Source organism: Anopheles merus, chromosome 2R (genome assembly GCF_017562075.2).
Source record: "Anopheles merus strain MAF chromosome 2R, AmerM5.1, whole genome shotgun sequence".
NCBI lineage: Eukaryota > Metazoa > Arthropoda > Insecta > Diptera > Culicidae > Anopheles > Anopheles merus.
This window is the reverse complement of record NC_054082.1, coordinates 31,852,929-31,875,287: the sequence shown is the minus strand read 5'-3', so window position 1 is coordinate 31,875,287 and position 22,359 is coordinate 31,852,929. Positions and strand designations below refer to the sequence as shown.

The 22,359-nt window shown below is 41.4% G+C and overlaps 1 protein-coding gene across 2 annotated transcripts in view; it reads left to right on the top strand.

The window, feature by feature from the left end:
- LOC121588302 (protein similar-like) overlaps nt 1-22,359 on the top strand; it is a 121,890-nt gene that overhangs the window by 48,424 nt on the left and 51,107 nt on the right. The gene's annotated exons all lie outside the window — the stretch shown is intronic.

The following is a 22,359-nucleotide window of genomic DNA, read 5'->3' as shown; positions in this document are numbered from 1 at the left end:
TAAAATTCACATATGTGCATGAGAGTAATGTTATTGAAACTAAAAAAAAAACATACATAAGTATTGATGTTGAAGACATAAAGACATAACATATTTTTAGCGATGTCGCATCCTATTTGTACCCTTCAAATTGAAATGAACTGGCTAGAGGTAATTAATTTTGCTGAAGAGTCGTTTCATAATTTATAACACATGATTCGTTAATGCTGAAACTGATACTGAGATGCTGTGATCTACGCTGTAACACGTTTTCTTACAAAACCGTATTAGAAAGGGCTACAAAGTCTAGTAGTGTCTTCCTCAATTTTGAACGAACAAATTGTCATCATTTTAATCATTTTTTTACTGAGTGAAATAACGATAAGTGTCGTGTTGTGTCGCTTTATATTTGTTATGCGTTTTTCTTACTCATAGTGTTTCAAATGTTTAGTTATTGAAAAGCAATGTAGTATTATCAGCTCCATGCTGTGTGGTGGATGTTTGTTTGTTTTTGTTACTTCAATGCATCCCGCTCGGACGTCAATAGAAAGAGGAGGCATAGGGTACATTATGATTTGAACTGGTTTTAAGCAACGTGAGCAATGCTGTGAGCGATTCAACCGGTTGTGGTTGTTGCTTAACCTATATGATGGTCTATCACAATACTATCTCATACCATCTGGTCGATCCTCTTAGCTGTTTAACTGATTGTTTAGCTTGATTGATCGCCAGTGAAGATAGATGTTGATATTGTTTTGCATTGTATTGACAGTCATGTGAAAATCTGTCCGTAAAACTATACATAAAAGTTTAACATTTGCACCCGTCGTATGATCTCGTTCAACACGTGACAGAAACAAGTTGTTTAACAATATTCGCGCGGTAGAAGTTATCAATTTTAATAGTTTATTTATGAACTCTGGAAAAAAAATTATATTTCATTTATAGTGAGGTCTTATATTCGTATTATTGACGTATGCAAACAACATGACTAAACTGTTCTTTGTTCTGTGTCTTAAGATTACATTTAACTTTAACATGAACATTTACATTACTCTCCAGAATGCAAAAAAAAATAGAGAAAAAACAAAGAACAGTGTATCTCAGTTGACTTTGCATTATTATATCATTGCAATGATTTTTCATCATTCGCAAATATGTAAATAAAGTTGTATGCCATCAGTAATATTGAGTAGCCTCAAAAGAAACGTCTCCCATTTTTCAGTTGAGACATAGGGATCGGATTTTAAAGAGCTTTTAACGCACAACGCAATGTGATGTTTTGCCAGTTCAGCACATTTTCTAAAGTGAACATCTCAAGATCCATTCTTCTTGGAAATTGAGACATTTTGAATCCTGCCGGTTGTGCTCGAGACGCTTGTAGCTTCTCATCTGCCAGCATCATGAGACAGCATGAACGGCGGTGTGGTATTTGATGCAATTCATCCGTATCAAATTAACTGCTAGGGGTGGTTCGAAGAAGAGCAGAGAGAGGTGGATTTGATTAGAGCAAGATTGAAGAGTGTGGTGCGGTACACGGATTAAGGTAGGGCGGACATTTTCATCATTCACCCATAAAATCGCTAAGCACGGAAACGGAAACCGGAATACCATACCACTGTATGAAAGGAAATGAAGCAGTAACTAAGCAACTGAGTACTAATACTGCTGATCGTTTGCTGGAGATGAAGCTATTGGGGATTAAAAAAATCACATCCAATAAGCATATGGAAATAAATATATAACATCTTTAACATTTATTATAAAATGTTCATGCAGTTTTTTTTTGTCATTCTAACTTGTGGGAATAAAGATCTGTTGCTTGCTTGTAATATATATCTTTCACTTCGTGTCACCTCGGTCTTACATACTCTCCGATCGCTAGAGACAGCAATCCAATTTGTTTCATTTTATACGGCAGCGTAATCTGCAATTAGCTTCTGTGCCATCCCTATTTTTCGTTGGAAAAGTACCAACCATTCGCTTTTCCTTCTCGGGGGATAGGAACATAAAGAATAGCCTACACTAAAATCAGCAATGTGACACTGTGGGGGTTTTTTTTTTTTGCTGCACGTTAAACATTAAACAAAGCCACCAATTTAACGCAAAATCATTTGCAACGAAGGTACGGCAGTGAAGGCAAGAACCCATCCCTGCTATGGCTTAATTAAATTCACTTGCAGGTCCCGAGGGCGCGGAACATGAACTGAGCGAAGGGAAGAGATGAAGAATTGCGTAATCTCTTCGATCCTATAAGTTAGGCTCCTTTCCCTTTCCTGGATCGAGCATTTGCTAATCCAAGAGCTAATCTGAGAGGAAGGGATCTTTTTTTATATTTTGCTGTTGAATGTCAGTCATAAAGCATGCTAAAGTCTAACCGCTGGCTAGCGACAAAATGGGCAAAAATGCTGGTCTGTTGTGCCAGGCTAGATTGATGGTGTAGCACGTGGCGAAAAAAGCAATTTTATTATTACCCAAAATCAACGCCATCCGCTGCCAGCAAATTGTATGATTCGAAATTTTCAATCAATATGGGATGGACCTACCAACGATATCGTTACAATCCTAAATAGATTCAGTTTGCATTATTATTAAACTTGTTAATGGTTACCTAGAGTAGAGCACTGTCAATATTAAAAGGCCTTGACCTTGTTTGGTGTAGTATCTTAGTTTACGTGAAAAACCATATCAAAATCAACATGAAACATTTCACTATTTCTAAAATTGAAAGCAAATGAAAACGTATCCCAAGTTCCAGTAGCCCAGTATCGGTGGAAGCGGTAAAAGAAAAACCCATCGTGAAGCAGGTCGCTCTTACTTTCTTATCCAATTTCGTAACGATTTTCAAACCTGCCTTACCTTACTCCGCCAGAAGCTACCTCTCTTCCTTCTTGGATCATTATCTAGTTGCGATTTCGAAGCTTTCTACACTGCAAATCGTGCCCCTTACCTTACACCCTCAAGTTTGCTGATAAAGCTTGAAAGAGATTGACAGAATTGAAGGAGGGACGACAGTCGGTTTGAGGGGCAGATCCTAATGGAGGGATACTGGGAGCGTTTCTGAATGGTGGCAAATTACAAATCAAATTAACATAACTTTTACAACAGCTGCAGCGGCAAGCAGGAACTACCTACCTTCCGGGCGACTTGCCCCTGGTTCATGCATGCGAGCGTGTATCGGGCCGAAACTTTGCCTTCGCTGGAAGCACTCAACGACGCTTTTCATGCCCGGTGCTTTGTAATTTTGGCGGAAATCCGGATGTGGTGCGTGGCAACCACCATAACACCATAGCCGGTAGGAATGTGTTCGTAACAACGGAATGTTAATCGTGTTCCTTCCTTTCCCTCTGCTGTGTTGATTTTTTTAAGCTGTGTACAACGCAGCTCAACACTGAACCGGGAACACATGATTCTAGGTGAATTTAACACAGCAGCTGCTTTGGTATGAGTGTGTGTGGTTGTGTGTGTGGTAAAGTTTTTCGTTTTCATTTCCTCTGAGAAGCAGTAAAAAAGTAGGGAAGTACAATTACTGTTCGAGGGATATGTACTTATCGGCAACTTTTGGTCGTTGTTTCGGTCTTTTATCGGCGAAAGCAGCCACCAGTATACGTATTATACCGTGTGTAGTACGCTGGCCCAAGCTCTAATAAACATAGTTTCCGGACGCTGGGTGTATTTGGTGGTGTTCGAAGTTACAACATATTTACGTCCCTCACACGGAAGCGCCTCGAAAACGCTTCCGTTTTAAGTAAGCTGATTTTTATGAAACTCTCTGGTGATTGATCCAAGATAAAAAAAAGGGATTTTATGTGTTATTTTCTGTTGCAAGTAAAGCAACGCTTTAATGAACCATCTATCTACTATCCTAAGTCATCAGTTTTTAACTGCTCTCTATCAGTAGTCAGTTTCTTTCTGCGCGCATGCGGTCGTAGCATTGATATACAAAACAATTACTAAAATTGCTTCACACACAAACCACTTTAAAATATATACTGTACACTTCAGATGAATCCCGGAATCCCGTACTAGAAAATCTACAATATGGTCATCTTCCGGAAAAAAAATGATCACAATCGTTGGTCACAATTGGATTGGATTTTCGGTTTACTTTTTATCGACCATACCATTAGCCGTACCGACCCAAAACGATGGTTGTAATTTTATTTGGCTGAAAGGGTTCTTATGACCGACGCAATCTTTTTTACAAGTTTTTTTTTTTGAACCTTTACGTAGCTCCACATGATCCTACCTTTTTTGTGGCGAACCGGTTACAACGTAGACTGTTGCCCATGCTTTGATCCCTGCTCAGAGCTTGGTATAACCAAACTTCATTGATTGTGATTCATTGCATGTACCTTCACCATCGTCGTCATTTGCAATGACACATTGAATTGCATTGTAGTGCTGCCGCCATCCGTTCGGAAGTCCTTCTGAGAAGGTGCAATCATGTTTTTAATGAGCAATCATGTTTTTACAATTGTCGAAGGATCAAAATAAAATCAACACAAATTGATTGCATGGCCGTGTGCTAAAGCAATCAGCAAAATCGAGGAGCAGCGACACGCGGAATTTATAGGAACTTGAAAGTAACGGATAACTGATCTTGAACATGCTCATTTGTTAATGTTAGTGAAACCTTACCTGCAAACAATGGCTATCACCGTAGATTTAAAGATAAGACCATTGGGCGCACGGTATATTTGTTTCTTGTGCTAGAATCGTCCCGTAAACACTTCCGGTGCGATCCGGCATCTGTCAACGAGTCCCATAAATTGTGCGCCCTAAGTAGCTTTGCTCACGCAACGAAAGAGCAGCGCTGCTGAAATGAGCTTTTTGCCTTTTCTGTTCCCTCCCTCCAGAAGTCACACTTTATTAGAGCGAATATTTTACTCAACGAGCCTCTTTTGCACGGCAGGATTACGTTTTTAGTGCCTCCTTTCATCAAGGAATGCATTGTTGAAAGCGGAAGCCACACACTGTGCCGCCGCGGGGGGATCCTTGGGACTCTCTTGTAAAGCAAGGGAAACCCAGAAACAGTTCGGGACTGTTCGAACTTATCAACCGTCCCTGATCGGCCCACGTTTTCTCCGTTTTTCTTCAGTGTTAGCGAAGCTAAAAAAAACCTTACCCCGCCATTATTTACCCACAAAATTGAGCAAGAATTTCTAATTTGTGTAGAACCCTCCAGGTTCGTTGTGGTACGCCTAAGTAAAAAATGGGGAAATCGAGCAAGTAAGCAGCAGTACGGTGTAGCAAAGTGGAAAAAGATGCGCGAAGGCAGGCTCTGCCGTACTTCACTGGTGGACCAGTGGTGATGGGAATGAAAATATGCGAGCATCCCTTACTGCCTGCGCCTCGATACCCCTCCTCCACTCTCCTAGAAAAGGGATCATTATCAGCTTCTAGGTTAAATTGTCGACCTTTAATCACATTAGAATTGCTTGCCTTTTCTAGGTCGACTGAGCTGCTTCTAATTTTGCTCCAAAATGAAATCCCCTTTTTTGGTGTAGTAGCGATTGCAAACCAAAGCCGAAGCGGGAAATCTCACAGATCGTCGGTTTAATCGTCTCACATAGTGCCAGCGTAAGGTTTCTTCGTTGCGTTCGTTGCTTCGTTGTGTGTGAGCGCGTCTGGAAGCACGTTTTTTATTTGAATCTGCACAGGGCTTTTTTGCCAAACGTTGAAGTGTAAGCCATGGCCTTACTGGAACGTTATTGGAAGGATTGAGAGGTAAGTTTTAGATACGGAAGTACGCTCGTTTGCCGGTCCCGGTTTGGAAAATCCGCACGAAAAGCTACGATACATATCAAGCGCAGCATTTCATTCGAGGGAGTTTATTGCTTCAATAAAAAATTAGATTACGGTACCAATTCCCCCGGAGTCTGATCGCGACATCGGCTACGGCGCGTCGAGGGACGCACACAAGGCAAGCGTGAAGTTAAGCGATGAAAGCGTGTTTTTTTTGTCTTTCTTTTTCGCGCTTCTCCGCGATACAGCAAAAGCACAAATATAAAATAAGTGTGCAATCTTGGCAGCGAATGAGCTCCTAACACTGTGAAAATGTAAAGAAAAATAGAAACCAGCTGGCATAAAATGCCGAATGAACTGTTATGGTCCCATCAAACGAGCTGCCACACTGTTGGCCGCACCAGCAAACTAAAAAGAGAATAATTGACCAGCACGAAACCGTATTCGGGTCTTTTGTTAAAAATCAAACGGAAGTATTTCCGGCGCTCGTAGAAGCTTCCGACTAGAACGGAAAGCGAGAGGAAGACTTGTCTTGTGCACGGGAAATCGTTGTCGTCGTCACGATCCTAGAATTCCAGTTTTGTTTTCCTTCGTTCGTTTTGTTGGACCACGGGTGAAAAGCTGTGTGTGCACGCGATATCGTCTGCTCGGCATCTTTTGTTGTGTTGAAGAGCCTCATAAAAGCCCTGCTTTGTAGAAATATTACCATCTTCCTGTCACAAATACCACCATCCACCAATAAACGTCTGGTTGGCTCTGTAAAACTGAACGCTCCCTGTACGCGGTGCCTTGTGATGAATTCTCTTTGTGTAGCAATCAACCTGTGTGTTTGTGAGCGTTTCTGTTAAGCTTTTCTATCTACCCATCCCTCAACTCTGGCTATGTGTGTGAGTGTGGCCTATGGGCACAGGAAAAAAAGCGAAAGTTTGTCATTGCACCAATACAGCTTTAGCTGTTCCACACTACACAGATGAAACTCGGCCACAAGGCTGTTTAAAAGCGAAAACAACAACGCAAATGAAAGTAAAAACCGACGCACGCGCTGCGATACCAAAAACTGCTATGTGTTTGTGTGCGTCACTGTTGACTGGGCGAATCGTGAGTGGCATTGGTAAAGCTTCTAGCCAAATACGTGCTTTGGTATTAGTAGAACCGTGCCGCGAAAGTAGTTGAATTTAAATTAACATTGCATCTAAGGGTTTTTTTCTGTCAAATAATGTATTAGTCCATCGGGGACTAACATTATCAACCTTCGTTGTACTTTACCAACTATTGAGTTTTATTTGTGCTTATGTTCATAGAAAAAATCACATAAATATTTTTATTTTTACATCCTACATATTTACTACGACTGCAAAACTAAATGGAAATTATGGAGGCGCATGGTGCTTTATAAAAATGTACGATTAAAACACGCGTTCCTCGATGGGAGAGAGAGCAACCGACGACAACAAAAGACTGTTGTAAATTATTGATTACCACTCAGCTGATTTTTGGCGATCTGTGGTAGTATATGTGAGTTCATACATTTCACAAACACATACGCACACCGAGTTGAACATTTGTTATGATGAGTCCTTCGGTCGGTTTTTGGAGTGGGCAACGGGAAATTATGCTCAAATCCGGCAAAGCAAAATAAACACAAGCTTTAACCAACAAACATACTCATGTCGGAGACGGAATGAGCACGGCATACGGGAATGAGGGCAATGGGTGGAGCCGCTGTCTGGTTTAGGTAACGTCGAAGAAATTGTACACTCCCTTTACTGATCCGGCTTCCTGTCGGTTCGTTGCAGTCTGTGAGCATTCCGTGTTTGGAAGTGAGTGTTGGTGGTGGGCGGCTGGGCAAGTGACAAAACGTAAGGAAGAAGAGTGGCGTTTTTGGGTTGGGTTTAGGTTTTCACAGTATAGCTGGCTGGTCGGAACGCACAGTATCGGCAGTCGTCTCGCAGCGATAGATAAGCTACAGGAGTTTGTAGCATTGTGTGTTTCATTGCTCTTGTCGTTTAATCGTGTTCCAAGTAGAATAAACAATAGCCCCTTAAAGTATTAGAGTTGGAGCATACTTTCAGGAACAAAATAATGTACCACAGTTGTAAAGAACTCTTTTTGATATGGAATGGCTAAGGCTGGTATGTTTTCTTAAATTTATCGATTTACAGGCGTTCCCGAAACGTCCCAAAGTGTGTGCACATGGACAAAAACGGTGTTTATGGTAGTGTTTAGTGAATCGGTGTTACATAACAAAACATGGAATCAGACATTCGTATATAGTAGTCTGAATCAAAAGCTACAAACCAGTGCTTCCACTTTACAATAAGAAAAGGGTTTGTAATGAACGTACCGTAGCCGGCATGTCGATTCGTTAGTGATGCAAAATAGACAATGGATGTTTTGTGTGCAATGCTCACTCAGTAGAGCCAAATATCGGAGGATAATTAATACCGGTCGATTGGTAATACATTTTGTATTTGTGAGGTAACGAATAATGTGTAAATAAAATTAGGATCGAACATTGTATAACTTAGAAACAATTACTTGTTTTGTGGAAGTTTGAAAAGAAAAAAGGTTAAAATGCGAAATGCTTTCAGATGATTTAATATAATTTTACACGATTTACGATTATTTTCTACCTTTATTGATTTTATGCAAGAGAACCCATCAGTTCAATTTATCCTACGTAAGCACAGACTGATACCATCCCAAAAGCTCGCATAAACATACTTCGCATAGTTGGGCCTTCACAACGCACGTCTCGCTTGAAATTGGAAAACATTGTAATCCTCTTAAATGTATTCCACTGGCGCAACTTTCTATTGTATCCAGCCTACGGTAGGAAAAATACGGCTACCCTCGGTGAATTAAAACACTTCATTAGCTAGCTTGTGCACGTACACCGACCTCCTCATACGTCAGGCACGGAACGAAGATAAATGTTTTATGTTTGCGAAGTTTACCAGTGGAATGTTGGGAACTTTTGTGTTGCGCAGGCTCTTATGTATACAGTTTTTGGGCAGTTTGAAGTGCATGAAACTGCTGCAAACACTAATACAAACGTTTTGTATTGGTCTGAGTACCTGTTAGAATTGAGACGTAGCTGAAAATAATTCTTTTACAATTTTACAATTACCACAATACCGTTTACAACTAGTACTAAATAAAGTGTTATGCGTTGAGTTATTTAGTACGTTTCATCTTTTGACAAGATAATACTCATCGTTGTTTATCATGCACATTGCTTTTATTATATGTTTAATTTACGCTACAGCATTTCAACAATCGTGTTCTATAATTAGCAGCTACTAAGCACGGCCCAGTTTTCTCAATGAGCCGCGAAAACAATTGTCTTAATTGGTAAATGTTATTGGGCCACTTAAGAAGTGCCTTTTCACCGGATACGTTTTGCCTGAAGTGCTGATACTAAACCAAGCACTGTCAGGGAAGCTGTATGAAATGTCTTTCCTTTTACTGCCTATTTCACTTTCTTGGGCATTTTTTTGCGCAATTAACTCAGGTAAACTTAGAAAAACGAAAAGGACATTCATTGCTTTTTTAGTAAAACCTACCCTCATTCCTTTCGCAGAGCTCACTTCTTTCCTACCATCACGTCATTTTAGTCTTATGGACTTTCATCCTAAATCTGGTTTCGGCAATTATGGCGTTTTTTTTTCTCTGCCAGTTATTTCCGTTAAGGCGTGAGGGCTAAAATAAATTAATTACAAAACTTTGACTTTCCTTCAAATCTGCCAATAAAGGTCAATAATGAGTTTAATGAGGGAAGACGGCTGACGTTCCCAAGGGCAGGAAGTAGGCAAAGAGATGTCGCCACAGAGAGAAAACTTCCTCATCGCGCAACGATCAGGTGGTTAGATAAGCCCGATATTGATTAACCCTGCTGGTGGGGTAGCAGGTACGGACCCCTTGCTTAATGCCATACCTCTCATAATAAAACATTCTCGTTATATACCATCCGCTGATTATCGTTGCTTTCTGTTTTGTCCCAAGTGATGCCAGCCAGAATCGCTTGACTTTCTTTCGCACATAGACGAAGCATTTCACCGAAGCACATTTTTACAGAAAATTTAACTTTTAATTGGACATTATTTATAGGCCGACGGGATTTTCAGCAGGCGTGCAGCGTTTTCCTTTCGCTCGATGAAACTTTTCGTTCTCTTGGCCTCGGCTATGCGGTGTGGAACGTTGAGACCGAGTGAGAATCGGTATGGAATTTCACCCATTTCGGTTAACGATTCGCTTGTCTCATTGGAGCAATTCGGCTGAATTTCATTCAACCAGCGCGAGTACTTGCTGCGTTCGTGAAGTAGTTATTTTCAAAGCAGACGATAGAAACTGGTAGTCGTGGTGTGGGATGAAACCGCGACACAAAAGCTTAAAGTGGCTTTAATTAAATTTTCAATTACGAAAATTATCTCCTCTGTTCGAAGCACGCTGTCCCCTTGAGGTACCAGGCGGCCTCCATTTGTGCTTCATTTTGAACAAGAATTTTTAATGGAATTAAGCATAACTGTGTGGAAATTTATATCAAATTTAACATTTTTGTTTAAAAAATGGAAAACAAACTGGGGGGAAATATTTCAAAATGCTTTGGTGAGAAATATGTATTGCATTGCAAGTGCCATGTTTCATAAAAACCTTTAATGATTCCTTGCGCACTATTTGCAACACACACACACACATTGGAACATAACCTGTCGAATAATGTACCAGAAATGAAAAAAGTGAGGCAAATTGAAACTACTTGAAAATTCTTCCCCGCTAGCGAATGGCAATTGAAAGCGAAAGTTGCACGCTTCCGTCACTACCACTAACGACATCGCGGAAACAAAAACTACAAATCTAGGTAGAAGCAGCAGACAAACAGAACTGTAGGGTGCGCAAAACATCATAAACTAAACCGTTGAAGTGCGGTGCCGTATGCATTCCTCGCTTCTAGTGCCAACAGCAAATGCTTTGCGGCCACAGGACACACACAGGGATTTTAAATGTACGCTCAAGCACCACCATCACCAACGGGCTGAACAAATGCGGGAGTCTCTTAGTGTGTGAAAAGGAGCGCTGATCAAAATGTCTACACGCGCGAGAAGCGTCTGAGCATGCGGCCTTGCGGAGACCTTGAACTACGGTTCCAAGGCAACATGCGTTCATTCCCAACCGCTCACCAATACCACTGCAAAAGCTTCGGTGTTGCTGTAGAAGTCACGTCAATGAGAGCGAGCCCATATAGAAGCTAAGCAGGAGCACCAAACCACGCTATGGCTGGGAGGAAGTACGAATGATAGGCTCTTCCGGGCGAGCTGCTAGTACCGGCTCCCCATTCGCTGAAGGTGTCGTGTGGACAAAAGTAGGAAAATGTGCAACTCACGCTAGCACGACGCTTACGCTTAAGCTTGCTCTGGGAAACTTTCCGTTTCATTCTGAACAGCAAACCCCTGGCGGTGAGAAATTGTGTGAGCATGGGAGAGAATTTTCTCCTTGCGCGAAAGACACACTGGCACACTACCACACTGAAGCTGCCCGATTTGTTTCCGACCGTCTCAACAATGTAGCTTCCTACCGCTGCTGCTTCCACATAACACAACATCTTTTACGCTCCTACACACACACAGACACAGTCGCGCAATATAAAAAGCATTTGGTTGTGTTATTTTGAGACAAAGAACTTTCTAGCGCCGGATGTTGGCTGGGACCGTAATGGGCCAGTTAGAGCTTTATGTACCAGAGTTGAAGCCGTTAGTTGAAAGCTACCGCCGAGAAACTGGAAAAAAGAAGATAAACACACAAAACACAGTATGGCAAACAGTTTTCGAGCTGACTTCCTCCGAGGCTCTAAGGAGTGCTCTTAAGGCTTTTCTTTATGGCATTCTTGGGTTAGCCCCCCAGGAGGGTGACAATTGTGTCGTCGGCAAAGACAGTTTTGGGCTCTTCCCTTCAAGATAGAAACAACTGAGCGTGTGTTTTGCACGATCAAAAGTTTGTTCGTAGCGGCTGGTCTTTGCTAGGGCATTCAAGATACTTTGCAAAACAAAAAAAAAGATGGTGCTCACCGACCCACTTGTACTGATCATTATTTCTTTGCGAACGGAACTAGCTTGCTTGATTTCTATACACGCTTTCGTTCGTTGTTTCATTGTACACAACCAGTCTATAAGTTTTTTTAGTTGTTTCTTGCCCTTTCGACTGAAGAGAGAGAGACAGCGCAAAATTGTGCGTTTGCTGACACTGGCGATGCCTCCCGCTGAGTTAACTCAAGTAGTAATATCTTGATACTCAATCCGAAGCCGTATTTACCACGCAGAGGGAAAAGTTTTGTGCTTGGATAATCGTAATTTATTGCTCACCGCGGAAGTTCGCTGCGCTCCTCGGCAAGGGTATACGTGATGCGCCTTAAATGACGCCTGTTTATTGTACATCAATCGGTCACCTAGGCCCGTTGGAACATTATTTTCCAATTTGCCGTGAACAGAACGAAGAAATAAAACATAGACCGTTGCTATTAGCATCACTAAGATACCCAGAACTTTCGTCCATGAATGTGTGCCAAAATGATGTTTGTATCTTTTCCGAACTGGATTTTTGGCTATCTTCTACGTATGGCTGAGCTTCCTTTCGGAATCATGTATGATGAGAAAAAAAAGTTGTCCATCCCAAACTTTGCGGCCTCTGCCGTTGCTCTGCTGCTACATAAAACTCTTTTCAGGCTATCCGGTTGAGCTTATCTTTCCCTTTCTACCGCCTTCAAGACGGGCTTTGCTCGATGTTATTATGGTGCACGCTTTCGGGGTGTTCGGCGCGGGCGTATATGGGAGTTGCACAAGTTTTATCTCGATGAGATTCTATCAGCTAACAAGCTTCGTTTTTGTTTTGCCAATAATAGTTAAATATCGGCGTGTACTATTACGGCTCGGTTTGGTTGGATAACTCGTCCACAAATCTAATTACGGGCTTGCTCTATCTGGACGGTTCCTCGGTGGTTTGTGTATGTGCAAGCCAGCTCTTTTGTTTCGTCACCGTCTCTAATCGGTACAAAAGAAAAAGAACCACACAACAACTCTGAGAGTTAAAGCAGGACGCAGCTAGCTTACTGTGTACCCCAAAACCCCGCTATGGAAAGGTAGCGTTTATTTTTGCGTAAAATCCGCTGTCCTCATCCTCTAGCCAACAAAAAAAAAAAAAAAAAAAAAAAAAAAAAAAAAAAAAAAAAAAAAAAAAAAAAAAAAAACGGTCACAAACCCAAAGCCAGACGCTATCGATTAGGTTGGGACTGAACCCAAACAATGAAACCTACGTAATTGGTGACCCTTTGGTCGAATGTGTATGTGTGCTGTTGAAGCACGAGGCACCGGGCAGGCTTCTCGCCAGCATGCGTTTACATTGCTTCCGGACTGCTGCCGGTCCTTCAAAATTCCCTTCATGCAAAACCACGGCACCAATACCCTTAACAGTCGGGACACAAAGACTCTTTGTTGGCTGTTGATGAGGTGGGCTGGATTTGACGTTGGCTTTTCTCGACCGTCGGTTCGTAGCAGGTTCGGAAAGGAAATCAAAACATCCGACCTGTCACGCAAACGGTGAGATGCTTCGATGCTAAGCGGCTAACTTCCCGTACGCTGGTACGGTGGAATGGTAAGGTATATGGAGACGAAATTAAACTCACATCAACATGGAGCCCGATTAGTGCACTTAATTGTTATGTGGAGCTTTGTTTAGCCTACCCCGTGCACCTCCGTTTGCAGGTCACTTGCGTATCGTACGCCAGTCGGTACCGTCTCATTAATTGCTTCTTCGATCTCTTGAAGCTCCGGGGCAATTTCATCCAGCATTAAGCTAGGGACGATTGTTAATTCGATGTTATTTAGTTATTTGGACGAGCCAGCTGATTGTTTACCAACTTCCTTTGTGAGCGCGTTCGACGGTCCCTAAGGTCGAGCGTACCTGTCGTACGGGAAAATTGCTTTCTTGAGACTTCAATAAACATAACACTAAGTGTGGATACTGATTTCGTGTGTCAGGAGAATAAAATGTAATTCACAGAGATGTAAATGAATCGTGCGTATACCGTGAGACTAGTGTTCAGAAATATGTTACAGTAAAAGTAATCTTATGCGATTGGGAAGTTTCCAAAATAAATTCTGCAAACAATCATCACACAATCGAGCAAAGTTTTGAACCAAGCAAAGCCATCGTTCAAAGTGTGTGGTGGATGTGCCGTTTTCTTGGAAAAACACTTACATCGATTCCCATCTCTGGGGTACTAGAATGGAGAGAGCATCCTTTTTGATTCAGTTCCCATTGGTTGTTTGTTTATTTATCTGCTGTCTATCTGACGTTTCTCCGAAGCTGTCACCTGTCAGATTGATAAATGTAGTGAAGTGTGAAATGAATTCACGTGCCTTTTTTTCACGGCATTTTTTTCTCATCGTGCTGAGGAGGAAGAATTCTACGCCTGGTGATGTGTGATTTTGAATATTAACCAGCAGATCGGCACGCTATTCTGGAACTCAGTCACGTTTTATTGTGAACACAAACGTTGTTCTACCAATCGAAGAATCAACACCATTGGGGTGCAATCTATCTTATTTGTTCGATAGTTTGATTAACTTTTTCATATAATATTTAAATATTTTTATGTTGCAAATTATTATCAAAATCGGTGTTCATACAAAATATATATTGCAAATACTTTTTCATCTACCTTCCTCAAATATGCTACTAAAAAAACAACTTACTCTCCTCATCTCTTTGTCCTCGTGTGATGGGGAAACAAGGAAAAGATGTGCGCTCGAAAAATTGGAACGACGTTTGATGATTTGCGCATGATAGGGCACAATCTACCTGTTTTGTGCTTCCGTTTGTGTGCGTCCCCACAGGAAAGTGAAAGCTAACGGATACAATAAAAGCAATCTAGCTTCTGCAAAATAGAAGACCTAAACCATTCCCTGTGTGCTTCACTCTGTACCTAAGCGAGAAAAAATAACGACTTTCCATATGACATCCTTGGCGTATAAAAGCAGGGGAGAAAGTGAAAGTAAACGAAAAGAATTTATTTTCATTTCTTACAGGCTGCCAATTTGTTCGATCGGGTGCTCTGCTTTCATACTGCCATAATAGCGACCGAGCCGTAGGGTATAGAACCGAAAATGGGTGAAATACTCACCTCAAACTCTACAAAGCTCAGAGCAATGCTGCGCTCCTGTTATGCATTTGTGCTTCTTTCCTGCTTCTTAAAGTATCTCTAGATTAAATTGGAATCTTGCGGCATAACAAACCTGCCCACACTGTTTGCACACCAACCTGGAATGCCATGCTAGTGTGGTTAAAGTTATCTCGAATGGAGGTAACATGCAATCAATAAATAAAAAGTAAGATGTACAACTGGAGGACATCTTCCCTCGCACCAAACCTTAACGATAGTGCGCGCTAAAGGAAAATTTTTGAAATTCCTGAATTACATTTTATCGGTTTATTCTTTCGCCTTCGGGAGGAAGGGTGGTTCCACCAGAATGACTTTTTCGGGCAAACTTTATCCTTCGTCAATCGGCTCAGCAGCGAGAAAAGAAGATCCAGAAAAGACCATCAGGTAGCAGCTGATTCTATAGCGAAAGCAAACGGAGCTCACCGTAATAAGTTATGCAGGAAATGTTCCACCCCATTGCTGATCCGGTGGAATGTGTTACTGGTATGGGCTTTTCTTTCTTGAATGATTTGCGACGCTAGCGAAACCATTCAGCTTGGTCGATGTACCGTTCAAATAGGACACAATTTAAGTTGGAATTTCATCGATGGTTTCCATTATTTAACCACTTTTTCAAACATTTTTTTTAGAAACTTGCCTCATGGGTATGCTTCAACATAAATCGCACCAATGATTGATCGAACATTGAAATACTCCTGCTATTGGAGTACCTCCTTAATATCCTATCTTCTAAATCAAACCATCATATCGAATGAAACACGCATGTCACACACAGAACCGAGATTCCTATATCTTTGCGTGATTGTTTTCGTTTATTTTTCTCGCTTCCGTTCAGCAATCTTACAAAAAAAGCTTCTCACACGACAGCTGTCAATTACCAGCAGTCCCATCTCAGTTAGCGTGCTTTTTCAATTTTTTGTCCCGGACACCTTCGAGTTTCAAAGCTTGCAGAAATTGTAAGTGACATCTTTTGTTGCCGTGAGATTTTATACGGTTTCAAATTGTGAGCTCTGAACAACACGAAAAAGTACGATACTACTGGAAAAAAGGTTAGCTTTAAAGGCTGTCTTCCTGGAGAGAACAACGTTGGGGCATCTTTTAACATGTTGTAAAACTTTTGCTTAACATGGTCTGCATTACATATAGAAGTTATGACACGAGGTTGTTTAAATTTCAAAGACAATCGGAACGATTTTGTATCCTCATGGGAATAACTCTTGCTCCCCGATATTAATCTATTTTTGCCAACTCCTACAACCTCCTCGGACAATACCAAAGTTTATCATGCTTTACGTTTGACGCAACGAATCATTCCCTAGCCGTTCGGTTTCCTTTTTTGTGTCACCTAGTCGAGAATCCTCCAATGTATTGTTATGTTCACCCTGCGTTGTTACGGCATGTCTCTGATACCTATGCGGATAGTGTATGCGTTTGTCAGTTTTGCCATTTCTATCTACCCCAATCAGATATCCATTTCAATTGGATACAATTCAATTCACATCCTTGAGTATCGAGGGTCGTGCAGGATAGTAAAAAGGAGCATATGGAAAAACGCTGAATACGTCATGGCAGAGTTTGGTGTAACTTTTCCTTGAATAGCATTCCCGCTGTGGTGGGTCTCAGTTTTGACATGAGCATTATCTCAAATGTTGATTGACGGTTATAGTTATATACATTAGTTAAAAGTTGGATTTTGGAAACGATCGAAAATTATCAACATTCTGCAACTATTTAGGTCTGGTGTCTTAGCTTTGAATATTATTTCATTGGTTATTGGCGTCTCACTAAAAACGTATTAAAAATCATCATAAGAAGTAATAGCTGTTCGCTGGTAGCATTATTTCTACTGCTCAAACCATTACATTTCGAGTGCAATTTGATGATGGACCTCCCTGGAAAGCAGCAGACCGTTTGTCGTCGTTCCATTTTCACTCCATGCTTCTGGATATCCTCCGGAACCTCTGCCACCCCACACCGGTTTAAGATTCGTTCCACTGATCGGTTTCTTATCCATCAGGCTTTTATGCGGTCGTGAAAATATCAATAAAAACGACATTACTTTAATTGTTTCTGGTACAGATTTGTGAATATTCTTCCCATCCCGTAGCCCGTATCTCGATCTGATTATGCGCCACCCATAGATTGGAAAATTTTGGCAGCCATAAATAATCCGATTCCGCCCGGTACGCCTCTCGTACGAAGTGGAAATCTTAACGAACGTGTACTTCCGGAGCTAAGGGAAGCAAATTTGTCGCTCCACACATTATTCTTAAGTATCAGTCGGCAGCGTCAGGTTGGCTTGCTTCCATGAAACAACAAGCTTCACGTGTGCGCGTATGTGGCCTGGCCGTCGGCATTTATAAAGATGTTAACGAACGTACCCGCGTGCGCGTTATGAATTCCGAACCCATAACAGCCTCGCAGGTCGATTCGAACCCGTGTGCATATAAAATTGGCAAAGAAAATAGCAATAAACGATATCTTTCCATCGTCTATTGCTATGGTAAGCACACACACGCACACCACCCGACTGATAAGTGGTGCGTTCGAAAGGATGAAGATGTATGGCGGTTAGATGTCGCGTTGCGCATGACTAACGGCAGATGGCGCTCCTCCGGCTGTACGGTGAATAGGTCCTGAGCATTTGAGTTACTTCTCTGTATATTTACGCATGAATATTTCCTACCAACGACTGGGCACACAAAAAAGAGGCAAACACCGTCATGGTATGGGCACGAAGAACACTGTGTGCCAGACGAGCAATCACACGTGGCATTTCAACGGTACCGGCAGGTAGCAAACGATCTTTATCAAAAAACCATGAATGTAATTTTCCAAAAGGGTATTTCACAAATCTCTTCCACACCCGTCCTGCATGCCGTGGCTTTACCCGAAACCTTTGCGATAAGCAGATACGGATCGGTAGTTTTCGATTTGTTGTTGCTTTTTGAATTATGGTTTTATGGGCCTGATGTTAGTAGCCTTCATCTTGCATAGCATAGGTAAATTCCCATGTGTTTAAAACTAAGCATTAGAAATGGGTTTAAATTATGATCGGTATGATTTTTGCTGCATAAATTAATAAATATATTCTGCAGTGAATCTGATGCTTGCGAAAGCTCACTAAAGATATTTAAATACAACAATTTCTAAGTAATATGCATATACCATAGCATAGCTTAACTTGCCCTAAGTTATGCAAAAAATGTACCATTTGACTCATACAGCTCATGCCTCATCATGACAAGACACGTACCCGTAGGCTTGCCTTTGACGTACTTTCCATGGTATCACGACTATGCTTGACCTGCAAAGATTAGTTTGCACAGCGGTACAACCGTTTGTTTGTTTGTTTTTCAACTGTAAACACTGAAACCAAACAGGTTCTTCTCTTTCGCGATTTCTCAAGATTCAAAGCTTAGAGCTCGTTATAACTTCTTTAATATACTCTACTCAAAATAATTCTGGGAGCAATATACTTTTTTATATTATCTTGGCAACGGTTGTACGTAAGCGTGACATAAACTAATCAGAGGCAACAGTTTTGATTTTGAAGTGAAATTATGATAACATTAACATTTGAGAAACCGACAGCTAATCAACTATTTCGGTTTTCTTCAAACCCTTTCACCGAACAATTTTAATTCCCTCAACCACTTGTTCATCAACAATTTGCAGCGGGAGTGTTATTATCAGTGGCACCAGATGAAAAGCTGGCGCCCACAGCAGGCGCAACATGCCTCTGCATTGGTTTCGTCTATAGAAGCCTCTGCCGCCTGCCCATCGGTGTTTTTCTGTCTGTTTTTGTTGTTGCGCCGTTGATTTGTTTCCTTTTCCCCTCACTGGTGGTGATAATAGGGGCCCACTATCAACATCCGTCATGGGATGATAATGTTTACGTTTAGCTAACTAATCCACTTCACTCCACTATGGGCTACTTGGCAAGGTTGAACTGGCACGAGGCCTACCGATAGAGAGTGTATGCTAGCTGCCATGCTGGCGATGTGCCATCTTATCTTTCACACCGTCGCTTCGATCCTCAATTCTTCCGACGCTCTCGCGTACGATAAGTGGGGTTTGTTTGCTAACGCGCGGGAATTATGGTATTGGTTTTTGTATCCTAATTATATTATCTTTGTGAGGGAGAGGTCGATTATCAATCGCACTCAAGCATGGTTTGAATCTGTTGCTAAGAAACGTAATCGGTTGCCAATTGACGGATTAGTGGGTTTGATTTTGTGTCGTTTTCGTTGCTTAATACAATACTCAATCATTGTAAGCTATCTTCAATTAAAGCATTTGTTTGAGCTGTGCTTTTGTTTGGGGGTTTTTAAGTATAACTATAAAAATATGTTAAAACAGCACAAAACCAACTGCAGCATTCCGTTTTATTCAAACCCGTAGAAAGTGGGACACCTCCTTGTCTACTCTGTGCGTACCCAATTCCAGATGCCATTAATTTACAACTTTCGCTTGCATGCGTCGTTCCGAGGTGTAAATGGACCACGGAAAAAGGAGGAAAGAAAAGACGTTACATCCAACCGTAGCACATTAAAAGCTAAAACATATCTTCCTTTCGGTGCCCATGCTTCCCATAACCGTAATGGTTCTGCGAGCTCCAGATTCGCTTTTCTTTACATACATAATGCGAGCATTTTTATCGCCTTGTTTTTCACTGATACGCTATGTGCTAGCTTGACTGTTTCCGTGTGCAGGAGTTGCCGTTGGAAAATGGTTCGTGTATGTACTGGAACCGTATTCGTTAAAAGCTTATTGCGACGCGTGCTGCTGCTCAAGGTGCTGGAAATTCGCATGGAACATTGTCAGGGAGGCACACCAGTTTATTTTGCGCTGCCGCCTGTTTGTTGGTGTATGATTTGTCGCTTGTTTTTCGTGGGTTAAAATAGCTAACGAAGAAAAATCGTGCCCATCAATCCAGATAGGATAATAACGAACGATCTTTCTGGCGCGTTGAAGATATAGCTAAAGGTTATATCAATTCCGCTGTCAAACTGAAAAGGTGTGTGTCGGAGATTAGTATAGGTGTTTACTTGAGTTATTGGATGTTACATTATCACTATATGTTTGATCGAGCGTAGCAAGTTTAAGCAAACATCGAAATGTAACTTTTCTACGAATCTCAATTTGAAACAAACCTTTTTTTGAAACTGCTCTGTTCATTGCTCTGTGAATGTCGTATGCGTAAATAATATAAAAGTGGGCGATATATCTATACAGCTGTTCATCTGTATACGTAATATTACATTTCAACTGCGATGTTGTTATTCTTCTCTGAACGTACTTGTGAATGCGTTCGTCGGATGCACTCAAACAATTACGCTGTTGCATTCGGTTTAGCTTCGGCAGTTGCAGTACCACCGCTGTCGGCTTCTGCCGACACAGTAGTGTGGCATGGTAGTGGTGCATTCACAAATGTAGATTCAATTTCAGGCCCACACTGCAAATGCATAGAATGAATGCAGCGTGTGTGTGTGTGTGTGTGTGTGTGCGTACTAAAGCATTAACTGCAAGTGCAACACGTGACTCGTGTTTGCGCGTAAAGGAAGGGAGGTAGATAGGCGAGTAGTGAAAACAAACCCACAACCTCGTGACCGGTACATACTGGATAGTGGCGGTACGGGAACGACTAGCGTTCGGGCAGAGGTAGTAGCAGGAATTGACAGGGCAGTGGGGGGAGGGCGGGAAGCACAACGTTTCGCCGGTGCGGTTGTATCAAGAATGAGGAACGGTTCCGGCGAACGACTGAACACCTCCCTGGGAGGCCGCAAGACTCACGAGTACGGTGAATGGAATATTTTTGTAATAGATTATTTTTCATTACGTAACGCCAAGCGTGTACGTGCTGCTGGTCGGTCGGTTGTGCTCCAATCGGTGTTGGAGTATGAACTGTATTAGAAGGGTTGCTTTAATTTGGGATCGAGAAGACGTCATTCAAGGATAGCTCTGACCACGACTAATAGCAACACGTGTTGTTTTTGTTTTCTAGCTTCTTCAGATTTCTTCGGCTTTAAATTTAACTAAAAAAAGGTAGTAACATTTTAGCAGAAAGTCGTTTGATGTGAAAGTCATTCCATAGCGTACAGTTTTCTATGCTCGTGGTGTGAAGCAGCCAGTAAGTAGGGACAATAGGACTGTATGGTGTGTCATGAAAAAGATCAAATAACTATTACACACTCCGCTCACACCCCCTTAGCCCTCAATGTATAGACATGCTTTACAATGCGTGTATAAAGTACGTCAATATGTGTGTCGTTTTTTTTGTGTACGTGTGATAGATATAACGTATTACATTTTCTTTGTTTCTCTCCCAAAACTGTTCCACTTGACCTTTCCTGCCGTATTGGACGGCCTGTTGTTTTTTGAGCTTGGCCACATTGACAAACCCCAGTCCAAGAGCGAAAGTGATACATCAAATTCCTCCACTGTCCAACACCTGGGAACACGCTGGGTGGGATTATTTCCTCCTACCGCGCGGACCATTCTATCGTGTCTTTATTCCACCGCTGATTAAAAGACCGAGACCGTAGCGGGGGATCTCATTTCAGTGCGAGTGTCAGATATCACTTTCATCGTAGCCTGCAGGAATTGAAATTGTACGCTGTTTTGATGTGTTTGAGGCTTTTAAATCTACAAAAGCGAAAAGCGAACACAATACAAGTCTGTTGATGTGTTGAATGACCTTTTCGGTCTTTAAAACTTTGGTAACGAAACAATTACGACATCTGTAATGTAGCTTTAATGGTCATGTAATTAATGAATCCTATTAAACCTTCACCGGCCGTCACGTGTTGGTTTGACCTAACACGTGTTATAATGAAGCTAGTATGAAATGATAAGGATCTTTTTTTATTTTTTGTTTGTTATTGTTTACAAAAAGCAGCTCGGCGTCTATTGCTATTCAACAAATATGTTCCCCTTAGTTGGATATTTATGTTCAACTCATTTTCTTTCTATGCAAACTTTTCGCGCTAATACTTCATAATAATGGCTATGACTGCGAATTTTCATAGCAAATCACTATCTTGCTTTAGATTGTACCATGTAATTAGATAAGCCAGTGTACAGGCTGCATCTATTTTACTTCCTTCATAATATTTATTCTTTGAAAGGGCACCGTTTTAATGAAGTCATCAAGATGAAAGGCGCTTTTTGTATCCTGTGGCTGTAACCTCTGAAAATAAACTATGCTTCAGTAACACGCGATTGCTAACGTCCCCTGTGCTAATAGTACAGTATGAATTATAAATTAAAAGGGTGCTCCCACAATTCTACACTTGAATACACAGAAGCTGCAGCTTTCACCAAATGGTACCAAATGTATGCGCTTTCTATGCTCAAATAGCTTTATTGGCACAATCTGCTTCATCATGCCGTGAAGTTATGTGCATGTGGTCTCA